Here is a 20,505-nt window from a genome sequence, read left to right as displayed (position 1 = left end):
AACAAAATCACAACTTTCATGAATCATTGCATCTTTCTATACTTATACATACACTTAACCCCCTAATCACAACATACATACATTCTAGCCTTGATCTCATCTTTTCTAAGATAGGAATATTACCAATTAAACTTCATAACTTTAATCATGTACATTACTAGTTCATCTCTTTTAGTAATACATGCAACTTTCCACCAATCTTTTCATTATTCATTTAATAAGTTGCATACAATCCAATTCCATTACTAACACCCTTAAGTTATTACTTAATCAAATTCCATAACTTACAATAATAACAATAACTCAAACATGAACATCCTTCTTCAAAATTACTAACTAAAACACATGAACATCTCATTGAGACATTTTATCAAACACTTGGTGTGCATGACTAGAAATTTAACTAGAACATCACTAAATTCATCATATTCATACCATAAATCCAAAATGCAAGTTCATGCTTAATTCTTCTTCCAAAATCAATGACAATTTCATTTTAACTCAAACAATTGTGCACCATTCAACAACTAGCAACTTCTTAAGCATAAATCTCATCATTATCACACAATAAAAGCAATACATAGACATAAAATTCATACCTTGACTTTTAGAGTTTAAGAACCCTAATTATGCACAAAGAGAGTGAAATTGGAAGATTAAAGCTTGCTAGAGTGATTAAGGTGTGTTAGATTTCACAAATCTTCAATTGCATGAGTCTAATTTCAACAATTTGTGGTTTCTTCCTCCTTCTCCCTCTACATCGACATACACACACATACAGGAGGTTTTTCTGTATAATTTTTGTGAATAACTCAATTTCCAGCATTTTAATTCCTTTTTATTTAAATTAACTTTGGCCTAATTGCACTTTCTACCCTCCCCATCACATCTATAGCTAGGAAGGTCCTTAATTCTAACTTTGCACCATTAGTCCTTCTTAACTTAACCAATAAACTTAACTTTTGTCCATTTAACATAAAATAACTTTTACCAATTAATTTCTTAGCAATAAAATTTCACATAAAATAATACCTTAAATAATTGGGATGTTACACTATACATAGTACAGAAGATCCCGTAGATTACGAAGTGAATTAAGGAAACGTGTCAGATAAAGTCTACAGTAATATATACGCTAAGATATGAATTTTGTCTATACACTATTCATGCATTCAATGCAGTAAGATGTGTCTAGACTAAGAATGATAAGCAGGTAATTTTCGACAAGAATTGATAAGCAAAAACTTTTGACATGCAGACTAGGTTCAAGTCCAAACTTATTAATGTAACCTAACAACTACTAGGTCGAAGTCCAGACTCACTAATGCATCCTAACAACTACCTGTTAGACACACTAATGCAAGACCTGGTTCGCTAAGACCACCGCTCTGATACCACATGTCATACCCCGTCCAAAATCTTCCGAACGAATACAATAACATATGGTACCATCGCGATGAACTGACTTCTATATGCCATGAACAACTCCATGTAATATCTTTAAAATGAGCAAATGCACAGCGAAAGATTTCTTTCAGACCTGAGAATAAACATGCTTTAAAGTGTCAACCAAAAGGTTGGTGAGTTCATTAGTCTAACATAAATAATCATTTCATAAATTTTAATAGACCACAAGATTTCATATTTCCACTTCTCATAAACATACGTGCCATGCATAGAGACAAAAATATCATTCATATGGATTGAACACCTGGTAACCGACATTCACAATATGCATATAAGAATATCCCCATCATTCCGGGATCCTCCTTCGGACATGATATAAATTTCAAAGTACTAAAGCATCTGATACTTTGGATGGGGCTTGTTGGGCCCGATAGATCTATCTTTAGAGTTCGCATCAATTAGGGTGTCTGTTCCCTAATTCTTAGATTACCAGACTTAATAAAAAGAGGCATATTCGATTTCGATCATTCAACCATATAATGTAGTTTCGATTACTTATGTCTATTTCGTAAAACATTTATAAAAGCAGCGCATGTATTCTCAGTCCCAAAAATATATATTGCAAAAGCATTTAAAAGGGGATTAATGAAACTCACCATACTGTATTTTGTAGTAAAAATACATATAATGACATTGAACAACTGAACAATGCATGGTTGGCCTCGGATTCACGAACCTATATCATTTATATGTATTAACACATATAATTAACATGTAATAATAATCATATCCGTTTGTGTATATTAATTATATATTGCTTATTTAAAATAGTAATGTAATTTTTATATAGTTATCATATATGTATTTGATATATTTTTATATAAATAGCTTTTGGTTTTAAAAAAAAATGATTTTAATAATACTAAAATAGTGTTGATAAAAATGATAATTAGGTTTAATAATGACAATATTAATTTCTGATAATACTAGTTATTTTATTTGTAGTAATAATAATAATAATGATAATATTAATGTATTGAAAATAATTATATATATAACAATGATAATAAAAATAATGATAAGAATAATAATATTAATAATAATAATAATAAATGATAATATTAACGATAATGATAAAAATAATAATAGTAATGATACTTTTAATAATATGATACTTGTGATGATACTTTTAATTAAAATGATAATTTTAATTATAATGATAACTTTAATAATACTGTTTACTCTTAATAATAACAACAACAATGATAATAATAATAATAATAATAATAATAATAATAATAATAATAATAATAAAACTTAACAATAATAATAAAACTTAATAATAATTAGTGCTACCTTCAAGTAATTATCCTCAAAAAAATATGTTGATATCCGGGCTCGAACTCGTGACCTCTCATTCAACCAACAACATCTCATACCATCCCTCTGTCATGTTTTTCTGATTATATTTGCAACCTAAATATATTTAATTCATTTATCTTCTATTTTCATTTTTCTCTACAAACCCATTTAACTCTTTGATCTTCTTCTTCTTCAATCATAATATCATCTTCTAATAACTATCATCATCATCATCATCTTTGTATCCCATTATCATGTCATCATCGACTTCCATTAATCGGTTATCCATCATCATCAGTTTTACTTCGTGATCATCATCAATAATATATACGTATATCATCACCAAACACTAACTTTATAAAATCACTATTGTCAAACATCTTATCGAAATCGTCATTGATTATTTCATCGATTAATCATAAATGAAATAGTAGATAAAAGCTTGATCATAACAGAAACAGAATAACCGGGACTGTAAGGGTTCGTGGTGATTTTATTCGACAGAAAGTTGATAATAACGAAGGGAGACAATGGTGTTCTCGTGGTTTAATCTAAACATTGGGTTTCTTTACACATGAATACAGTGGTTACAATATAAACTCGTTTATCATCTTCAACGTATCAAAACATCATCATCATCATTTTCAATTCCCTCATCACCTTAATAAAAATCAAGTGGTGTTGTTCCCATCCACAACAGAATCAGAAACTGGGTCACACCTCTCAAACACAAACACGGCCCAAGTTGCAAAAAGGTGAGCCCAACAATTAACGGTCCATGCAGAAACACGATAGCTCAAGTATAATTACGGCCCAAGTTGTTTTCGTTTATAAATGAAAAAGAAAATTATGAAGCAGGAGTTGGTAGACGGAATTCATAGCATCCGTAATATTTAAATGGCAAGTTGCCCAAGTGGTTTGATTTAATAATATTCGAACGACAATTGGGGTTGTCGCCACAGGAAAAAGAAAAAGGAACACGTGTACTAGTTGTATCATGAAATCACAAAATTGTATAGTGGTGTTATTTCTTTAAATTTGGTCGGCCAAAAAGTAATAACACACTCATCCTTGCTTTAAAATTTGTCTGCCATACACCTTGCTTTAATGAGTCTATTCGCAAGCTTTGGTTCACAGGAAAAATCAAGATAAGTTGTTACATGAATGTTGTGAGTTTGTTTTTGTCTTGATAATAAAACAACAACTTACACATCATCCTAAATACCTTGTTGGTGGTTTGGATGCTCGTGATTTTATGTGTTCGAGCAAGAGACAGAAACAAGATGAAGTAAATAATAGGTGGCAGTGATGATTTTTGTGTGGTTTTTTGATGGTTTTTGCAAGAAAGAAGGAACAACAACAAGGTAAGGTGGCGGTTAAATGGTTGATGATGTGGTGGGTTTGGTTCACGTATCAAGAAAGAAAGAGAGAAGAAGGAATTGTGGTGATTGTTTAAATAAGAAAGGCGAGGTTCGGTTTGGTGGTTCATAGCAAACGAAAACAAGAGAAAGGTGATGGTGGCATCGGAACAAAAGAAAGATAAATAAGAATCAAGTGGGTGTGAAGGTGGTCAAGGTGGTAATCGAACATGGAAATCGTTTGATTTAGACGAAGTCCAAAGGTATGATGTTGATGGTTGTCATTGATGGTGATTCTTAAATATCTCTTAGTAAGAGTTTGAGTGTAAGTAATTTATGTGTGTATCTTAATTATTTCTCTTTCTCATTCTCAATTACAATAATGTACATATAATATGTTAATTAACAATTACTACAGTATTAACATTCGATCTTCATTTGTTTTGTAGTTTTGATTGGGTCGACAGAAGAATCAATCCGAAGGAATACAAACAAAATGATAGAAGATTTAGAAAGTTGACAGAAGTATAAGAAAAAAAATGAAAAGCAGATAGCGATTGGAAACTGAATCATACTCCTTTTTTGTTGTAGATTTAGGTAAATGACGAAGCGAGATTTAGTGCTTGGTTTGGTAGATTTAGGTAAATCACGGGTGATGATTTAAATCGGAAAGGTAACTTTTGAGTAAAGTCACCTACGGGAGTTGTGTGAAATCTTCGGATTTGATGGAATTGTTGTGGACATCGAGTTTAGAAGTATGTCGGAGGACCATGGAGTGTGGTTCCTGTTAGTTAAAGTGGCGAGGATCACGGAGACGTGATCCAATTTAAGTGGGGAAGAGTTGTAAGACCCTAAACCCAAGTGTACTTGAGTACATGAACATTGTATAATCAAACTGGAGTTAAACTGAAACAGACAGACTGCTCAGACCATGGTGCGCGCCGCGCACATCTAAGTGAGCGCGCAATGCACTGCCTCTGCGACAGAATTCTGTTTTTGATGTTTTGAGTTAAATGAAGGGCATTTTTGTCTTTTCACTTGAGGCTGGACGTGTGGCCATATTATCAGTTTTGGATCTAGTTTTGGACCATATTTTAAGTCCACAAGCACTCTCATTTCATTCTTAGAGAGAGAGAGATTTCTAGAGAGAGATTTGGTAATTTGGGGAAGAAGGAGCTTGAATTGATCAAAAGCTCAAGTGTTAAGGTTGTTCATCTCGCTCTTGGCTACGTTGTGGTAGTATTGATAAGTTCTAACTCCGAGTTTTCATAGTTTGATTTAGTGTTCATAATTGGGTGATTGAGTTAGTAAATGGTGTTGATAATCATTGTTGGTGGGTTTTGGATTGGATGATGAAATTGTTTAGTTGATAATCATGTTTGGATGTGAAATCACTTGTTAATTTAGGTTATAAGTGATTATTAGTGTAAACTTGCAAATGGGTGTTTTGACTTGAGATTAGGTCAAAATGGGTTTTGTGTAAATTGATGCAAGTAATGTGTTTTGATGATGAAACCTTGAGTAAATGGGTTGTTGGAACATAATCACTAGTCGATTGTGATTATGGGTATTTCGGGTGAGATTTTGACTTAGTCAAATTGGAAGTAAGTGCAATTGGGTTAATATTGCACTTATTGGTATTTTGGTTATAAGCTAGATTGTTTGGCTTATTTGTTGTGAATTACTTAGGTGATTTACATTTGGATGATTAGGAGCTCAAGCGGGATTGCTTTTCAAGTAATCGAGGTGAGTGGAATATTTATACGCTTATGTATATAATTTGGTTGCTTGCGTGCGAAGTGGTAAGTGACATTCGTTAGGATTCACTTTTCGTGGACCACAATTGAGTTGGGAAAATATAGTGAGTGATATCCGTGTGGATAGCTCTTCGTTGGCTATATTCGATTTGTGTATGTGGCGAGCGATTAACGTTTGACCTATCGCTCTTTTTCGGCCACGTGTGTATGTGTGTGTTTGGAATGTGGTGAGTGATATCCGAAAGGAATGACTCTTTGTCGACCACAATTGGAGGTGAGCATTTGACGAGTGATTAACGTTTGACCTATCGCTCTTTGTCGGTCACATGTGAGTATTTGGTTATGTGGCGAGTGATTAATGTTTGACCTATTGCTCTTCGTCGGCCACATGTGTGTTTGGGTAAGTGGTGAGCGTTATCCGTTTGGGGATCCGCTCTTCGTTGGCCACTTATCGTGGGATGGTAAGCGGTTCCGCTTTTCGTCGGCCATCCTTGTGATTCAGGTAAGTGTTAATGTTTCGGTTGCACTTTTCGTCGGCCTCATGGTGCGCAGTGGTGAGTGGTTAACGTATTTGACCTACCGCTCTTCGTCGGCCACGTACGCATTGCGATGGGTGGTGAGCGGTTAACGATTTTGACCTACCGCTTGTAACAACCCTGATTTTTCTGTTACTTCCGTTAACCTTCCGTTATTTATTTAACGGCGATTATTTAACTTTTATGCGTTTACGTGTATTAAATGCGTACTTGATCTTCGGAGGATTTCAATAATTAATATGGGTTGATATTAATTCAAATAAATATTTCGGATAATGAAATACGATAAAAACGATACGATTTTGATAATAGTTTTTTGAGCAACTAAACGCTCGGGTTTATTTTAATAATTAATTTAATTAATTATTAACTTTTTAAAATATTTAATTTATTGGGTTTTTAATAAATTAAATAATTGGTTGCGTTTAACGATCGGGTTAGCGTTTCGGGCCTTCGGTACGACTAAACGACACTTAAAATGGACCACGATTACACGGGATTGCAAAACGAGAGCCCGGGGATACCCCATGGGGCCCATTCGGCCGACCCCTCCCCCTCACCCCCTTATATTTCAATTTTTGTAAGTTTAGGGACTTATGTGCTATTTAGGAGAACTAGGGTTAGTATAAATTAGAAGGTTTAACAAAAATTAGGGAAACCCTCACAAATAAACTGTACCAATCGACTCCCTCCCTCCCTTCTTTGGCCGTCGACCTCCATCACCACTACCACCATCAATTTTCAATTTTTAGAGCAAACCTTGAACACGAAAGTTGCAATTCTCGATCTCCTCTACGCGTTGGTATAATTCTTTTAGCGATCTAAGGTATAATTGCATAAACCCTAATTCTTAAAATCTGATTTTCATGAGAGTTTCATAGTTATGTTGTCAATTGCTCAAGTCTATACGCGTACGTGTTAATCGTTATCGTTATTTTGATTGTTTGATGCGCTAGGGTTTAAAAACGAATTTGTATTTGCTTTATCAGAAAAATTAAGTTTTTCAAATGTTAATTATTATGTTATAATCAGATTCCTTTAGAAAAACTATTGAGTTTAGGCTTTGGATTCGCTTGATTTCGTTTCCGTATGATTAAGTTATGTCAATTTGAATTATCGTTGTGTTTTTGTTGCTTGATCAGAAATTTGGTAGTGATAGACAATGAATTTTTATGTGAGACTTATACCACTGGAAATATAATTTAAAAACACTCAATTTAGACTAGGATATCATGTCGTTTGCTTATGTATAGCCCGAGATATGGTTGAATTAGTGTAAAAGTAGTTTTATACAGCACTTGCATGAAAATAACCTTGTATGATAAAATGTGTTAACTTATGTGATTGAAGCTTCACATATTTGAAAAGTATACAAAAAGTACTTCATCTTTCATGTGGATATCATAGGCTAATTGTATCTAGATCTTCGAATAATTGCGTGCGAATTTGACAAACTAAATGAGAATCGAATCTGTAAATTGCACACGGTTTTGTACTATGTGGATTATGTGAATTTCATGAGCATGTATGCTTCTTGAAAATGAAACTTAACATGATATGTGACTTATTGTTAGTTTATGTCAATCTCTTAAACCTTATGCATTGGGCACAATAGAGCCATACTTTATGTGAATTCTGATTTGAGCTGAAAACTGAATGTTCAACTTGCACGAATAGACTGTACAAATTGGCTAAACAAAAGTTGCTAGATTTTTTATATGTGTTACTTTGACTTTTCCTTGAACTATGTCCACTGGTCTTGTATCAATTTCATGTTCCTAACTCCGGTTTTAGCCAAAATGAAATCAGTGCGCGGTCAGAAACTGACTTGGCAAACCCCAAATGTATCCCTTCTGATTCCTGACTTTTAATTGTCGTATGAGACCCTGGCTGGACTTTTTGGAATCTATTTTAGGTATATTTATGATCTGGATTTTTTCATATTTACTTGAATTTTGTACTATGAGATGATGTGCTAAGTATGCTACGTGTTCATAAACTTTGTGCGTGACGATAAACTGAGATTGTGAAAACGATCATTCATGACCTAAAATGTATTGTTTGACTTAGGTTTGACATGTTGACCAATATTTGACATGAACCTACTGATGTTGATTTTAGTTGACCACATTGCCCAAGTTTGACTTTCGGTTTGACTTCAGTTGACTTTGTTTGACTTGCATGATATAGTTGACTTTTACTTTGAAACGCGTCGAGTCGAGCAATAAGACAACGTACACTATGAAACCACACTTATTTAAGATACATATATTGACCAACCTACATACGTATACTTAGGTTGCATTACTCGGCTATAAACCGTGTAAGTTAATTGTTCACTTTTCAATCCGAGCTTATTTCAAAGGTGAGTCTACAATCCCGCTTTTTACATGTTTTCAGAGATGAGAATACACGCTGTTATATTTACATTTTCAAATACTTTGTATTGACATGAGTACTACACATATGCATATTGAGTTTGTTCAAAAAGCCTTTAGCTTGAATACTTTTAATACCATCGGTGTAAGCACAATTTAGATGGACGGATCCGTTAGGTTGACAACCTCACCCGCTATAAAAACTGTGGTGCATTTATTTTGAACATTAAATACATTTGAACAAGTGTATAACATTTTACGAGGTAAGGCGGGTATAGTGGCTTCTATACTCGGGTCATTGCTAGTATTCAGGTGCTCAGATTATGCAAACGATAGAATCTCGTGGTCAAAGAAACTAAACTATTTTTTTGATAACTGTTTTTCAGATACTGTTACATTATTTTAAACCTGTAGATTCACCAACATTAATTGTTGACCTGTTTTTGCGTGTTGTTATTCTCAGGTCCTTAAGAGGTATGCTTCCGCTGTGTTTGCTGCATGACTGGCTGTGGAGTGAGCATTTGATTTTAAAGAACATTACTTACTTTCGCATTTAAAACTTTTATACTGTTTAAATACTGTTGGCTTGTGGTTACGATCACAACAATGTTTCTATTTTGGGATTATTGACTTATGTTTTTGAAAGTTAATTTTTAAATAAAATTAAATGCGATTGCTTTAAACGTCTCATATAGAGGGTGTAACCGTTAACTGTGGGACCTGAATTAACACGCCGTCAGATGGTAATTTGACGGGGTGTTATACCGCTCTTCGTCGGCCACCATCGAGTTGAATGTCGACATTGTGTATGTTGGGGTGTGTATGTTTCGTCGGTATTGTACGTATTATTGTCGAGATCTCTATGCTAATGTTGTTGACTTGTTGTAAGTACGATTATACGTTTATTACGGTTTGCTAATGATTATTGTGTAGGTGTATGCAAGTAATTGGATTATGTATGTATGCGTATAAGTATTGCATTCACTAAGCATTAGCTTACCCTCTCGTTGTTTACATTTTTAGGTTCGGAGGCGGACGTGGCAAGGGTATGCTCGGGATTAGATGATTTCCCCTTTTGATGCTTGCTTGGATTACTTTTGGTTTCGACTTAGGATTCGGTAGTTTATCCCCAAAAATCATGCTCGTGGTTGTGTTTGGAACTTAAACTCATGTGGTCGAAAACTTGTATTTTGTACGAAGGTCGTAAAACGGACGATGTGGGCCCGGTGTCGTAAATCTTGTTTTATTATTGAAACGTGTTAGTTTTACATATTATAAAATGTTGCGAAAAGCATTTTTTCTAAAAGTGTCGGGAAGTGGGAGATCTTTAATCGAAAAATGACAAAATCGGACATAACTGATCAGGCCTTGTGCGCGCCGCACACAATGGGTGGTGCACGCCGCGCACCTTATCTGTGTAAAAAAAAAATAATATTTCGCGTCTAAGGTTGGATAACGGGTTGGGTTGTTACATTTTCATAAGCAGAATTTCATTCTACTTATTGAGTGGTCTTAAGCCTAACCCACCTTGCTCTTTTGATCTACAAATCAGCTTCCAAGCTACCTTAGCCTTTCCTCTGCTATCTTTATCATTAGCCCAAAGAAAATTCTTCATCATTCTTTCAATATCATCAAACACAGTCTGAGGAATTCAGTACGCTGATGCACATAAACTTGCATAGATGACATAACAAAGCTTATTAATTGTAATATACCAGTATAAGATAACTTTTTATTCCTCCAACAACTAATTTTCTCTTTAATTTTGTCAACTAAGGCTGCATTCTCGATTTTTTTTAGAGTGGAAAGGAAATGATTCAGAGAGAAAAAACTAATAATCCCATTCTCGAGTTTTTTTTAGGATGTAAATGAATGGGGTAGAATTGAAAGGAATAAATTTATATGGGTTTTTTACTATGAATCTTTTCTGCTCAAAATTGGGATGATTGTGAAGGAAACAATTCATTTATGTATATAGTGACCAATATATTTTTAACTAGCCTAATTTTTTCTTACCTACAGCAGTATAATTGCAGTCATATGCTTGTGTTGTTGTAACACCCCGTTTTCCTTGTATATGATTTAAGGTGCGTACTTAATCTCGCAAATGTTTAGTATATTAACCATGTTTGATTGTGTATAGTTTAGATGTTAGAAAATGTAGAAAATGGTTTGATCAGGCCTTCTGTCGCGTTTCAAATAGCTCTATCACATTTGAGTGCGTCGCGATACGAAACAGATGATGCTGGGACGCGACGTCTTCTGAAACCAGCTCATGTCCGACTTATCGCGTATGAGGGGGTATTGTCGCGGAACGCGACGTGGTCGACCAAAACGCGATGGGTTCTTGTAGTGACCCGTTATTATCCACCTAGACGAAGTCATCAACATCTGGTCCCATTGCGAGGTACTGTCCTAAATATGCCATGAAGGACTCCAAGTAATGTCTTTAAAATGAGCAAATGCACAGCGGAAGACTTAATTCGTACCTGAGAATAAACATGCTAAAAAGTGTCAACCAAAAGGTTGGTGAGTTCATAGGTTTATCCTAACAATCATTTCAATATGTTAATAGACCACAAGATTTCATAATCATAAACATAATACACTCGCAAGTGTATGTAAAGCATTCTAAGTGGTTGAGCACTTGGTAACCATACTTAACATTTAATCAACTTCGCATATTCTCTTTATTATGAAATCTCCCTACACTGTACCAAATGTAGTAACAAAACGAAGTACTGTGCAACCGTTGAATACTGGTCGTCCAGTCCGGTTGGGGTTGTCAGGCCCGATAGATCTATCAACATGATTCGCGTTTACAATACCCATGTAAATAGTAGTTACCAAGCTACAGGGAAGTATGCCAGTGGTACAACTCAACGTAGAATGTATTTTTAAGTACTTGTGTCTATTTCGTAAACATTTATAAAAGCAGCGCATGTATTCTCAGCCCAAAAATATATATTGCAAAAGTAATTAAAAAGGGAGCAAATGAAACTCACTTAATGTATTTTGTAGTAAAAATACATATGACGATATGGAACAAGTGTAGGATTGGCCTTGAATTCACGAACCTATATCATTTGTATATTTATTAATACCCATAATTGAAATCGAACAAAGTTATATATATATATATATATATATATATATATATATATATATATATATATATATATATATATATATATATATATATATATATTATAATATTTTTAAATGGTAACTTATTGTTATGTATATATAACATATTAAATTTTATATTTATATTTATATATGTGTTTACTTATAATACTTTTAAAATATTTTTATACCCTATATGTAATCTGATTTTATTATAATTAATAATACTTCATAAGAAAAATATAGTATGTAATATACTTTTGATGTATAAATCACTTTTGTTTGTAAAATTAATAATTGTAATACTACTAAAGTAGAGACAATAATACTAATATCTGGATATAAAAATGATAAAATGATAGTTTTATTATTAATGATCTTTTAATAGTAACATAGTTGTAATAATTAATAATAATAATAATAATAGTAGTAGTAAAAATAATAGTAATAATATTAATATAGTTGTAATAATAATAATTTCCAATAATACACTACTAATAATGATAATGATAATATTAATAATAATAGTACTTATGTTAATAATAAATATGATTTTACATATAATAATAATGTCAAAATAATATTATTCTAAAATCTTTAATCTATATATTTATAACACTTAATAATATTTCTAATGATCATAATAATGTTAATATTAATAATAATAGTATTAATACTTAAGGATATTAGTTAAAAAATGATAATAATTGTCATACCCCGTCCAAAATCTTCCGAACGAATACAATAACATATGATACCATCGCAATGAACTGACTTCTATATGCCATGAACGACTCCATGTAATATCTTTAAAATGAGCAAATGCACAGCGGAAGATTTCTTTCAGACCTGAGAATAAACATGATTTAAAGTGTTAATCAAAAGGTTGGTGAGTTCATTAGTCTAACATAAATAATCATTTCATAAATTTTAATAGACCACAAGATTTCATATTTCCACTTCTCATAAACATACGTCCCATGCATAGAGACAAAAATATCATTCATATGGATTGAACACCTGGTAACCGACATTCACAATATGCATATAAGAATATCCCCATCATTTCGGGATCCTCCTTCGGACATGATATAAATTTCGAAGTACTAAAGCATCCGGTACTTTGGATGGGGCTTGTTGGGCCCGATAGATCTATCTTTAGAGTTCGCGTCAATTAGGGTGTCTGTTCCCTAATTCTTAGATTACCAGACTTAATAAAAAGGGGCATATTCGATTTCGATCATTCAACCATATAATGTAGTTTCGATTACTTGTGTCTATTTCGTAAAACATTTATAAAAGCAGCGCATGTATTCTCAGTCCCAAAAATATATATTGCAAAAGTATTTAAAAAGGGATTAATGAAACTCACCATACTGTATTTTGTAGCAAAAATACATATAATGACATTGAACAACTGAACAATGCAGGGTTGGCCTCGGATTCACGAACCTATATCATTTATATGTATTAACACATATAATTAACATGTAATAATAATCATATCCGTTTGTGTATATTAATTATATATTGCTTATTTAAAATAGTAATGTAATTTTTATATAGTTATCATATATGTATTTGATATATTTTTATATAAATAGCTTTTGGTTTTAAAAAAAAATGATTTTAATAATACTAAAATAGTGTTGATAAAAATGATAATTAGGTTTAATAATGACAATATTAATTTCTGATAATACTAGTTATTTTATTTGTAGTAATAATAATAATAATAATGATAATATTAATGTATTGAAAATAATTATATATATAACAATGATAATAAAAATAATGATAAGAATAATAATATTAATAATAATAATAAATGATAATATTAACGATAATGATAAAAATAATAATAGTAATGATACTTTTAATAATATGATACTTGTGATGATACTTTTAATTAAAATGATAATTTTAATTATAATGATAACTTTAATAATACTGTTTACTCTTAATAATAACAACAACAACAACAACAACAACAATAATAATAATAATAATAATAATAATAATAATAATAATAATAATAATAATAATAATAATAATAATAATAATAATAACAATAATAATAATAATAATAATAATAATAATAATAATAATAATAAAACTTAATAATAATTAGTGCTACCTTCAAGTAATAATCCTCAAAAAAAATATGTTGATATCCGGGCTCGAACTCGTGACCTCTCATTCAACCAACAACATCTCATACCATCCCTCTGTCACGTTTTTCTGATTATATTTGCAACCTAAATATATTTAATTCATTTATCTTCTGTTTTCAGTTTTCTCTACAAACCCATTTAACTCTTTGATCTTCTTCTTCTTCAATCATAATATCATCTTCTAATAACTATCATCATCATCATCTTTGTATCCCATTACCATGTCATCATCGACTTCCATTAATCGGTTATCCATCATCATCTTTTTTACTTCGTGATCATCATCAATAATATATACGTATATCATCACCAAACACTAACTTTATAAAATCACTATTGTCAAACATCTTATCGAAATCGTCATTGATTATTTCATCGATTAATCATAAATGAAATAGTAGATAAAAGCTTGATCATAACAGAAACAGAATAGCTGGGACTGTAAGGGTTCGTGGTGATTTTATTCGACAGAAAGTTGATAATAACGAAGGGAGACAATGGTGTTCTCGTGGTTTAATCGAAACATTGGGTTTCTTTACACAGGAAAATAGTGGTTACAATATAAACGGGTTTATCATCTTCAACGTATCAAAACATCATCATCATCATTTTCAATTCCCTCATCACCTTAATAAAAATCAAGTGGTGTTGTTCCCATCCACAACAGAATCCGAAACTGGGTCACACCTCTCAAACACAAACACAGCCCAAGTTGCAAAAAGGTGAGCCCAACAATTAACGGTCCATGCAGAAACACGATAGCTCAAGTATAATTACGGCCCAAGTTGTTTTCGTTTATAAATGAAAAAGAAAATTATGAAGCAGGAGTTGGTAGACGGAATTCATAGCATCCGTAATATTTAAATGGCAAGTTGCCCAAGTGGTTTGATTTAATAATATTCGAAAAACAATTGGGGTTGTCGCCACAGGAAAAAGAAAAAGGAACACGTGTACTAGTTGTATCATGAAATCACAAAATTTTATAGTGGTGTTATTTCTTTAAATTTGGTCGGCCAAAAAGTAATAACACACTCATCCTTGCTTTAAAATTTGTCTGCCATACACCTTGCTTTAATGAGTCTATTCGCAAGCTTTGGTTCACAGGAAAAATCAAGATAAGTTGTTACATGAATGTTGTGAGTTTGTTTTTGTCTTGATAATAAAACAACAACTTACACATCATCCTAAATACCTTGTTGGAGGTTTCGATGCTCGTGATTTTATGTGTTCGAGCAAGAGACAGAAACAAGATGAAGTAAATAATAGGTGGCAGTGATGATTTTTGTGTGGTTTGTTGATGGTTTTTGCAAGAAAGAAGGAACAACAACAAGGTAAGGTGGCGGTTAAATGGTTGATGATGTGGTGGGTTTGGTTCACGTATCAAGAAAGAAAGAGAGAAGAAGGAATTGTGGTGATTGTTTAAATAAGAAAGGCGAGGTTCGGTTTGGTGGTTCATAGCAAACGAAAACAAGAGAAAGGTGATGGTGGTATCGGAACAAAAGAAAGATAAATAAGAATCAAGTGGGTGTGAAGGTGGTCAAGGTGGTAATCGAACATGGAAATCGTTTGATTTAGACGAAGTCCAAAGGTATGATGTTGATGGTTGTCATTGATGGTGATTCTTAAATATCTCTTAGTAAGAGTTTGAGTGTAAGTAATTTATGTGTGTATCTTAATTATTTCTCTTTTTCATTCTCAATTGCAATAATGTACATATAATATGTTAATTAACAATTACTACAGTATTAAGATTCGATCTTCATTTGTTTTGTAGTTTTGATTGGGTCGACAGAAGAATCAATCCGAAGGAATACAAACAAAATGATAGAAGATTTAGAAAGTTGACAGAAGTATAAGAAAAAAAATGAAAAGCAGATAGCGATTGGAAACTGAATCATACTCCTTTTTTGTTGTATTACAAATCTGATATTGATTACTAATAACTTTTTTTTTGTATCTGTGATTGAATATTAATTGGTACGATTGATAATGATGTGTAACGAGTTCAGAGATATGAATCAAACTATATTACAGTTTGATTGAGATGTAAAACCGATTCCAATTCTATCTCAGACTTTATCAATTTTAGTATTAATAAATAAATAAGTGTATTAATAATAATACTGATACTAATAATAATTATATAAATAATAATAATAATTAATAATAATATTAATGATAATGATAATTATAAAAAAAATGATATTATTAATGGTGAGAATAAGGTATTGTATTATAAATAATGATTTTAATGATAATGGTAATTATAACAATAAAGATAATGATAATCTTAATGATGATAAAACTTATACTTTTACTACTAATTATCATAATAATTATAACACTTAAATGTATCTAATTTCATATATATATTATATGTATATAATAATATTATTAATACTGATATTAATATTAATAATGTAAGTAATAATAATAATATTTGTTATAACATTTATATTTTAAATTTGCATTTTATATTATTAGTTATGTAATATGTAATAATTACATAATATATTATATAATAACATTTATTAAATATTTACTATCTATACATTATATATATTATGATATAATAATATTTATATATATATATTCTACTAAACTTAACTATCCTTTAATTGTTTTACATATTTATTTATAACAATAATTTCATACAAATGATATATAACATTTATTATATAAATATTTTTATTTATATATATATATATATATATATATACATATCTATTTATAAATAGTTGCTCGTGAATCATCGGGAATGGTCAAAGGTTAAATGCATTCATGTAAACAGTTCAAAAATTTTGAGACTCAACATTACAGATTTTGCTTATCGTGTCGGAATCATATAAAGATTAATGTTTAAATTTGATCGGAAATTCCCGGGTCATCACAGTACCTACCCGTTAAAGAAATTTCGTCCCAAAATTTGAGTGAGGTGGTCATGGCTAACAATAAAAATGTTTTCATGACGAATATGAGTTGATAAATTGAGTTTTATCAATTGAGTAATATGGATAAAAATAATTTGATTATTCGAAGTGTACGAATGAGGCTATCACCAAAGAGTGAAATAGAAAAGTAAAGATTCATCTTAACTTTTGACAGAGTCAGGGTTGAATTCCGGAATTCAAGGGATTTACAGAAAATCTTCGAAATCTAAAAGATTTGATTCTTCGGTGAGTAAGAAAATTAAGATCTCTATAATTAAATACGGTGATCTGCCTCGATTACTCTGTCTGATATTTCCATTACAAATTAAGCTTTTCCGTTCCATTATTCTCACTATTCCTATACTTTCTTTCTTAGTTCATACATCTAAAAGATTGTGAAAATGCTTAATCCAGTTCTAATCCTTGATATTTTTCTAATTATCATTTCTGTCATCCTTCTTTTTAATCTTCCATCAGAAGAATCTGTTTACTTCTTCTATTACCTTGGGGTGATACTATTCTTAATTATACCGTGTCTTTATATTGCTATCCGTATTAATATCCACGGTTTGTAATCTCCGTGTTGTTATTGGACTTTATATTTTCTCTTATATTTTGGAACTCTTTGCCTTTTTATTATCTTCTCAACCTCTAGTAAAGTGAGTAACGGTCTAAAATTTATAAGTATGGAGTTTCAAATGAACATCATGTTCTAAACAAGAAAGAACGTATTAGCACGATTTGATTTGTCAAATTTCCAGAATCACTGAGAATAGAACTATCAAGAATATATTTTTTTTTTTTTTTTTGATATGTTCAGAAGTTAAGTAGAATGAAAGAGTTATGTAACATGGCACATGATGACGTTATGATCTGTGAATCATCATGTTCCATTTAGAAACTTAGCATGACTTACTGTAATATAATTACGTTGATCAAGTGTCATTATATTATACTAACTCATGCATCAGTTCCTAACATTTCTTCAATAACATTCGTATTTTAAGCTTGAAAGTTTACAGAATATGGAAACTAACAGTTTCTATATGATGTAACACTGATAGCACGAAGAGATAAATGATTTCAGATAAGAATAGTTATGAAAATATCTTCAGAAATATGGAGGATATTTATAATGAAAGATACGATAATATCTTTGAATATCTAAGATCAGAGGATGATGGAGACTATTGTCCACAAGGTTTTAGAGTAAGGAGCAAGATATTCGCTAAAGACTTCAGCAGGCATTGAATTCTTTGAATTCTTTGAAGTCAAACTTATTCTTTGTGATTTGTCCACGGTTTCCTTCATAGTTTTGCATAATTCGCTTTTCGGTTCTAAATTTTTCTATTGAGTGTTTCCAATACTCCATTCTTTATCATCAACTTTTGACTGTTGAGGTCTTTTACAGTTTTTGTTGCTTCATTCAACTTTTCAAAATTCAGAGCATTAATTTGCAGGCAGGGTGCTTTTCAGAATTTCAGAATGGAAGATCATAGTTCTAAGAGATAAATGTTATATAGATACATATAAATGTTGTTGTGGAAATGTTGCGAGACTCACAATACAGATTTGCTGATTTTCGGTAGTTGGTATGGCAATTCTTGTTACAAGATGCGGATGAGTACATGATAAGACTTGAATAGATAAATATAGTGATTTGTCAGAGAGATTTAAACCAAGGAGCGACGAGGTTGCTGGTACATCTGCTGGTAATATGGTGTAATATAAAAGGTTTCCCGGTAACAATAAAAGAGCAATCATATATATCAAGGTTATAATAAGGTTGTTTCGAATGAAAAGTCGAAGTTGTCTTGTTGGAGCTGTGACAAAAATTGCTAATTTGGAAAGAGATTACAAAGTTATTTTCGGTAATATCAACACTAAGAAATTACCATAGCTACATTTTAAACGTTTGCTCAGTTTTCGAGAGTTTTTCAGGTGCATAACTATGTGCATCAATCTTTTCTTCCGTAGATAAAGTGCGGTCGGTTCATCCTTTCAATTGAGGTGTTTTCAAGAATCATGAAAGGTTTGAACGCAGATTGTAATCATCAAGATACAAATGAGGTTTAAGATAAAATCAAGTGGCAAATTTGAGGAAATATTTAACAGTAGTAGATGTAATTTATTTACGATCTTTTAAGTCAAAAAGTGTTGTATTTAATATTTCGTACTCTTTTAATACTTTTTAATTGTCCATGATAGTAGTCCAATAGTCCAATAGTTCAATAGTTCCACCAAAACTAGTATATTTTAAGGAAATAGTCATATAGGAATAGTTAGCTAGGAACAGTTAGCTATGGTTTGGTTAATATAGTTTTAAAGTTTTACGTAGTTAATTAATTGGTTACTAATCAATTTTATTTTGTTCATTATTTTCTTCATTATGCCACTTGTCAAATCTTGACTTGGATTCTGATCGATCAAAATCCGAATATGAATTTGAACTTGGATGAAAATAGTAGTTCTTTGGTGGACGGATACGTATATGTGTGAATTTGAGCAGTGTTGTTAATGACTGCTGAATCTGAATTGAAGAATGTACAATGTAACTTATTAATGTGAAATATAAATATTCCTTGGGAATTACCTACCCGTTAAAATATTTTCACCATTAACAGTTTGTACGAAAGAATTTTTAATCAAAATCTTTATGAAAATATATATACATATATATTTTCTTCAGAGGTAATTATGAATTTAATGAGTCAATATAATATTAGACTCATTTGATTTTCGGTTTGAGCTAGAATAAGTAATCTCTAGAATTATTAGGAACCACATATTCTTCGCAGAATATTAATGAAGTTATGGTTCAATACTTCATTGTTAATTGCTGTTGGTACTCCTTGGTATCTATGGTGCGTATGATGTTGATGTTCGTGGAACAGATTGTGAAATTGAGGCTTGGGATGCGGATGTTCTTGTTGGTGGTACTGTTGATGTCGGTAATGTTGCTAAAGCTGGTAAATTTTGCACCATATTTTTCCAGGCTACTACTCGGGTGCGAAGTTCGTTGACCTTATTACTCCGGGATGATTGTCGGTAGGAATGGGCGAGTGAATAAGGTTTTGAATTTTAGATAGAATATAATCATGGCGAGATATTCGGGTAATGAGAGTGAAAATGGTGTTTCGGATTGGTTTGCCGGTGAGTGCTTCAGGTTCATCACCAAGAGGGAAATTCGGTGGGTGGAAAGGATTGCCTTCTTCTTGCCTCCATTGATTAAGTCGACTACGAACTCATCAGATGTATTGGGGATGGTTGATTGATTGATTCCTTCTGGTGACGCTGCTTTCGGAGCTGGAGTGAAACTCCATATCGGAATTCGAGGGACTTGAACTAGTGGTGAGTTCCATTGCGTACGATTGAATAAAGGATTTTTCGATATGAAATGATTTTCAGATATCGGATGATATTCTAATTACATAGAATACCTATATTTAACGCCTTTAAACGAGTAAATTTTTTTTT

Source organism: Rutidosis leptorrhynchoides, chromosome 7, assembly GCF_046630445.1.
Source record: "Rutidosis leptorrhynchoides isolate AG116_Rl617_1_P2 chromosome 7, CSIRO_AGI_Rlap_v1, whole genome shotgun sequence".
Classification (NCBI taxonomy): Eukaryota; Viridiplantae; Streptophyta; class Magnoliopsida; order Asterales; family Asteraceae; genus Rutidosis; species Rutidosis leptorrhynchoides.
The sequence above is the reverse complement of the archived record's forward strand: the minus strand, read 5'-3'. Positions refer to the sequence as shown.